The sequence below is a fragment of the Heptranchias perlo genome, unplaced genomic scaffold (assembly GCF_035084215.1).
Source record: "Heptranchias perlo isolate sHepPer1 unplaced genomic scaffold, sHepPer1.hap1 HAP1_SCAFFOLD_64, whole genome shotgun sequence".
NCBI lineage: Eukaryota > Metazoa > Chordata > Chondrichthyes > Hexanchiformes > Hexanchidae > Heptranchias > Heptranchias perlo.
This window is the reverse complement of record NW_027139666.1, coordinates 2,585,199-2,592,500: the sequence shown is the minus strand read 5'-3', so window position 1 is coordinate 2,592,500 and position 7,302 is coordinate 2,585,199.

Sequence of the window (7,302 nt, the reverse complement as noted above, 5' to 3'; positions counted from 1 at the left end):
TTTCTTCCACTGGGCCACGAGAAAACAAGTATGAGAAACTCTGTTCCACATTGTCCGGTCAGTGCCTGTTTCGCAAACCGGCTCTGAATTCCTCAGTCTGTATTTACAGACACGGTTCTGTGCACGACGCGGGCAATTGAACGCTGACCGATACCTGGTGATTAATGGCGGCCAAAGGCCTCACAGTCCAACGCGCCCCAGAAACCCCTCTATCTCCGCCAGACGCTGATATCTCGCTCGGACTGCGCATGCTCCCCAGCCTCGCCCTGCATTCTGGGAGCGCCTCGGTCCTGTGGTTTGTCGAGAGTCGGAATCGTTGGCAACGGGAGAAGAAACCGGGAAGCGGCGGGTAGGACGGGGGAGGGGCTGGGTGATGGGTTTAATGGTGATCGGGGCCCCCGCCCGATGGGCCCCCCGGGTCTGATTCGGGGCCTGAGCCGCACTGGTGTTGCTGAGTCTCCGCTCGGTCCCGCTCAGAGTCCGGGACCCGCATTGCGCATGCTCCGGCTACCAGCCCTTCCCGCGCATGCGCGCTGCACTCCTACTGGAGCGAGACCGCGCGGGGCATTCTGGCTAAGGTCATCCACCATTGCAAGCCCCTCTTGCTGATATTTCAGTGATGGGTTCAGAAGGGCGAGTTTTATCCATCAAAAGCAAAATACTGCGGATGCTGCAAATGTGAAATAAACACAGAAATTGCTGGAAAGACTCAGCAAGTGAGGCAGCATCAGTGGATAATGAAACAGAGTTAACATTTCAGGTCAGAGTTCAGGTTTCGTCAGAACTGGAAAAAATTAAAGATTTAATAGTTTTTAAAGCAGGTACAGAGCCAGGAAAAAGGCGGGATGGGTAAGAACAAAAGGGATTGTCTGTGATAGAGTGCAGGAGTGATAAAGCGACAAAAGTGATGATGGTGCAAGGGGAGGATGCTGGTAATGGGGCAAGTAAAGAAACAAAAGATGGGTCTTGAGGAGCTTTAAAGTCAGCTCGATGTGTAAATGATATCCTGAACCGAAAGAAGTGCATTTGGAGCAGAGAGCCAAAGACACGCCAATATTAATTGCAGCTTTTCATTTAATTTGATTTTAAATAGCTAAGTTTATGAACTGAATCATGTTTCTCTAATTCCCCAACTCAGATTCAAGGCCTCATTTTATTTTCTTCCTCTGAGAACCTCAACTTCACCCGGCAGCATAATGTTGGCGAGTGGTGATTGATTGCCCCAAAAACCAACAGGAAGAGAGCCCAGGCCTGAGGGCCACGGGAGCAGCGTGTTCTGCACCAATCGTGGTGCTTGAGGGGTGGAGCCTGGGTCGGCGAGTCAGTTGAGTTCGTGGGAACGCCTGTTAATAATTTATCTTTAAAAGCTCAGTCGAGATTCCTTTTGTCAAGAAAGCAGTTTTACCATTTGTCAGTACTTTTTTAAACTGTAGTTCCTATTATTAGTTTCAGACACTTCAGTGACAAGTGGATCAAGTGTTTAAATGTCATTCATTTCCCTCTTTCCATGTCGCCTCCGAGAACTCTGCGTTCTTCCAAATCTGCTCTCTTGTTCATCCCCAAATTCCTTCGCTCCACCATTGGCGGCCGTGCCATCAGTTGGCGAGGCCCTGAGCTCTTTGACCAAGCTCAGTCCTAATGTCTCCTTCTTTGGCTCAGAGTCAATCGTTGTTCTGATTAAGCTCTTGTGAAGTGCCTTGGAACGTTTTACTACGTTAAAGGCGCAATGTAAATGCAGGTTGTTGTTGATCTGCTAACGTTGGCCTCAGCTTTGCCGGACGAGGTAGTTTGAAAAACATTTTTGGATGAGGTAGAAGAAAGGATAGATGAGGGCAATGCGGTTAATGCGGTGTATATGGACTTCCAAACGGCGTTTGATAAAGTGTCGCATAATAAGCTTGTCATCAAATTTGAAGCCCATGGAATAAAAGGGGCAGTGGCAGCATGGATATGAAATCGGCTAACTAATAGGAAACAGAGTGAAATGGTGAACGGTTGTTTTTCTAAGTGGAGGGAGGTGTACAGTGGTGTTCCCCAGGGGTCGGTGCTGGGACCGCTGCTTTTTATATATATATATATATTACTGACTTGGCACAATTTCAAAATTTGCGAATGACCCAAAACTTGGAAGGGTGGTGAACAGTGAGGAGGATAGTGATGAACAGTGAGGAGGATAGTGATAGACCTTAAGAGGACATAGACAGTTTGGTGGAATGTGGCGGATGAAATTTAACACAAGAATCTGTGAAGTGAAACATTTCAGAGGAAGAACGAAGGGAGGCAATATAAACTAAATGGTACAAATCTAAAAGGGCTGTCGGAACGGAGAAATCTGGGGGTATATGTGCACAAAACGTTGAAGGTGGCAGGGCAGGTTGAGAAAGCTGTTAAGAAAACATACGGGATCCTGAGCTTTATAAATCGAGGCATGGAGTAGTAAAGCAAACAGGCTATGACGAATCTTTATAAAACACTGGTTCAGCCACAACTGGAGTATTGAGTCCAGTTATGGGCATCGCATTTTAGTACAGCTGTGACGGACTTTGAAAGGGTGCAGAAGAGATTTACGAGAATAAGTCCAGGGATGGGGGACTTCGGTTACGTGGATAGACTGGAGAAACTGGGGTTGCTCTCCTTCGAGCAGAAAAGGTTGAGAGGAGAACTCATAGAGGTGTTCAAAATCATGAAGGGTGTAGGCAAAGTAGAGAGAATTAAACTGTTCCCATTGGCGGAAGGACCAAGAACCAGAGGACATAGATTTAAGGTGACTGGCAAAAGAACCAAAGGCGACATGAGGATAAACTTTTTTATGCAGCGAGTCGTTATGATCTGGAAAGCACTGCCTGAAAGGACGGTGGAAGCAGATTCAGAAGTGGAGTTTAAAATGTAATTGGATAAATACTTGAAGGGGAAAACATTACACGGATACGGGGGAAGAGCGGGGGAGTGGGATTCACTTGATTGCCCTTATAAAGAGCCGGCATTGGATTGAATCGAGGCTTTCAAAAGGGAATTGGAAAATTATTTGAAGGGAAATAAATCAGGACTACGGTGATAGGGCGGCGGAGTGGAAGTAGCTGGATTGCTCCTGCAGAAAGCCAGCAAGTACTCGACGGGTCGAATGGCCTCCTTCCATGTTGTAACCATTTAATGATTCTATGATTCTAAGAATTAAATGAAAGAGAGGGACAAAAAAAGACTGAGAGAAACAGAGATAGAGAGACAGAGAGGAAGGTAGAGAGACAGAGAGAGGGAAAGGATGAGACAGAGACAAATGAGACCGAGAGAGACAGACAGACAGACAGAGAGGGAGAGAAACAGAATCAGAGGCATAGATAGACATACCGAGAGAGAGAAAGACAGAGAGAGAGGGAGAGAGACAGACACAGAGACAGAAAGGGACAAAGAGAGAGAGGACTCAGAGAGATCAGAGCCTTTGTCCAGGAAACCATGAGGTAATCAGCACAGACCAGGTATCAAGGCCTTTACCCAGTAAATTATCAGGGAATCAGCAATGACCAGGGATCAGGGCCTTTATCCAGCAATCCCTCACGGAATCAGCAAAAAACAGGGATCAGGGCCTTTACCCAATAAATGATCAGTGAATCAGCGCAGACTAGGGATCAGGGCCTTTACGCAGTAAACTATCAGAGAATCATCACAGGCCAGAGTTCAGGGCCTTTACCATTAAACTATCGGAGAATCAGCACAAACCAGGGAAAAGTGCCTTTACCAAGTAAACCATCAGGCGAATCAGTATAAACTAGGGATTAGGGCCTATATCCAGTAAACGATCAGTGAATCAGTACAGACCAAGGATCAGGGCCTTTACCCATTAAACTATCAGAGAATTAGCACAAACCAGGGAACAGGGCCTTTACGCAGTAAACCATCAGGCGAATCAGCACAAACCAGAGATCCGGACCTTTACCCTGTAAACTATAAGGGAATCAGCACAAACCAGGGATCAGGGCCTTTACCCAGTAAACTATCAGAGAATCAGCACAGACCGGGGATCAGGGCCTTTACCCAGTAAACTATCAGTGAATCAGCACAGACCAGGGATCAGTGCCTTTACCCAGTAAACCATCAGGCGAATCAGGACAGACCAGTGATCAGTGCCTTTACGCAGTAAACTATCAGTGAATCAGCACAGACCTGGGATCAGGGCCTTTACCCAGTAAACTATCAGAAAATCAGCACAGACTGTGGATCGTGGCCTTTTCCCAGTAAACCATCAGGTGAATCAGCACAAACCAGGGATCAGGGCCTTTACCCAGTAAACTATCAGAAAATCAGCACAGACCGTGGATCGTGGCCTTTTCCCAGTAAACCATCAGGTGAATCAGCACAAACCAGGGATCAGGGCCTTTACTGAGTAAACCATCAGGTGAATCAGTACAGACCAGAGATCAGGGCCTTTACCCAATAAACTATCCGGTAATCAGCAAAGACCAGGGATCAGGGCCTTTTAAAATATATTTGCATATTCACAAACGTATAATCTTCAATAAACCAGCACACAGGGCAGCTAGTAAAACATAATTACTTATTTTATTTTCTTTACATTAAAATTATTCCTTGATGTATTTAGGATTGGTAACATGGTGCAGATTTATCAGTGCAGCTAAAAATCGGGTTCTTCACCAAAAATAAGCATTTTTAATCAAAGTTTCCAGCCCTCCACCTGTGAGTAACCTGGTTTATAATCACTGAAAATGAATTAAACAACCATATTGAACAATGAATTTCTTTTGTTGATGTACACCAGTCAATTACTTCGTAAATTATTATTTTTTTGATGTGAAGAACCGTTTAAAACGTGCCCACTAATGCAGGAGTGCCTAACAAAACGAACACAATTTGAAGGGCGTCCCGACCGAGCGCAATCGGTGGAATCTCGCAATGTCGACCGGGGGAACTGGTCAGTTCTGTGGGCGGAACCTGACCCTGGACAATTTAATTTTCAACCAATGTAAAAGATGGCTGTAAATGCCAACGGAAGTGTTTTTGGGTGCAACTCACTGACTAAAATTCCCCTGATCTTTTGCCCTGGTTCAGCCGATTCCGTCCAGAATGAACCGAAATTACTGGTGTAAATAGATGAAAATTCGTCCCTTATGTTTTACATTCTCCTTTTCAAACTACTCAACAACCCCTCTCTCAAACACTGTGTCTCTCTCTGTCTATATCTATTTCATTCTATCTATGCTTGCCTCTCTGTTTCATTCTCTCTCTCTCTCTCTGCCTCATTCTCATTCTCTCTCTCATTCTCTCTGTCTCATTTTCATTCCGTCTCTGTTTCTCTCTGTCTCTGTCTCATTCTCCCTCTGTCTCTCTATCACCCTCTCTCACTCACTCTCATTCTCTCTCTCCAGCTCTCTCTATCGCTCTTTCTCACTCTCTCCCATTCTCTCTCTCTCCCTCTCTCTCTCTATCACCCTCTCTCACTCTCTCTCATTCTCTCACTAGCAGTCTCTCTCATTCTCTCTCTCTCCCTCTCTCTCTATCACCCTCTCTCACTCTCTATCATTCTCTCTCTCTCCCTCTCTCTTTATCACCCTCTCTCACTCTCTCTCTCATTCTCGCTTTCTCCCTCTCTCTCTATCGCTCTCTTTCATTCGCTCCATTCTATCCACTTCTGACAAGCAAAATTGTGAAGCTCTGGAGCAAACTGATTAGAATTTGATATTTTAATCCAAGATTCATTTGTGGCACAGCTCAGCTCAATTCAACATCAATTTGTGTACAAGGGACACGTGTCTGCTGACTCTACATTCTGTGTGTGTGTGTGTGTGTGTGTGTGTGTGTGTGTGTGTGTGGTTCATGTGTGAGTGTCACTGGTCCCATAACGTAATCAAGGGGTCACGCTAGCAGCCTGGCTCCCCCTTCCTCTGTGACCCTTGCGTCTCAGTGTCACCGGACCCATAACGTATCTCAGGGGTCCCCTTCACAGCCTGTCACCCCTTCCCCTCTGCCCCATGTGTCTCAGGCTCTCCTGGTCCAATAATGTAACCCACGGACGCCCACCCAACAGTCTGTCTCCCCCTCCCCCTGTGCTCCGTGTGTCTCAGGGTCTCCTGGTGCCATAACGTAACCCTGTCGTTTGTCTGTCTGTGTGTCTCTGTTATTCTCTCTTTTCATTTATGCAAAGTGCACCCAATCTGATCCGGCCCACAGCAGTGACTGGGATTGCCAGGTTTGCCCATTTTGCTGTTGGTGCGGGGCACCATTTATTTGAAGTCCAGCCGAGCTCATTAATGCTGCCTTTTGAGCAACAACTCATGTGTCGTCTGCAGAACAATTTCTGCCTCAATAGGTCAGATTATCAATAAAATTTAATGTCATAATCAGGCTTAAGATCATTTCTGGGCACGGTGCTGCGAATATATAATGTACTTTCCGTCCAGTGGGAAGTGTAGGAGATAGAATATGAAATGGGGTTTAGTTCCAGGGCTTCAAAACTCTTCAGATCTTTCTATAATTTAACTAATTTAACAATTAGAATCAGTGGGTATTTCACCGCGTTCTTCAGCTCCTCTCTGAATTTAGTCTGAGTCAGGACATAAATACACGTGTTTGTGCAGGAACTGAGAATCTGCAGCATTCCTGCTGTGTGTACCGTGATATAAAGAGGTTCAGTGGGGGAGTAAGAATAACTGTTAGTAATACGCTGATAAATGGAAATTACAACCAGTGTCACCCATAACAATATAAAACTGCCCGATATACTGAAGAGTAAAATGATGGACATTTTTCGGTTCTCCATCTCTGGATCCTTGTGATTCTCTCCATTGCTTCTGCCCCGGAGTCCCTTGCGGACTCCGCTGGACACTAAAATACGTCTGACCGTCAGAGCATTGAACAGCAAAATGAGACAGAACGGGACACAAGGGGTTAACATGCGGTGAAACAACTCAAATACGACCCATGCGGTGGAAGTAAAGAAGCTCGGTTTAAGCACACAAAACCAGGGAACATTATTAATTATATATTCTGGTTCATATATAAAGTACCATGGGAGACTCTCCAAACAGCTCAGCACACTCACTGTTCCCAGAACCACAGCCGCCGTTTTCTCGGTACAATATTTTGTTTTCAGCTTCTCACAACAAATGGCCACAAATCGATCAAAGGTGAAAGCGACTGTGAACCAGACAGAAACCCCGGTGGTTGCAAAAACCAGGACGTCAACGAGACAACACACGGGAGTAATGTCCAGGAATGAACCTGGGAAATAAATCACACTAATTTCCCTCAATATCAGATCAGTGATAACGACCAGGAGATCGGCCGCTGCCA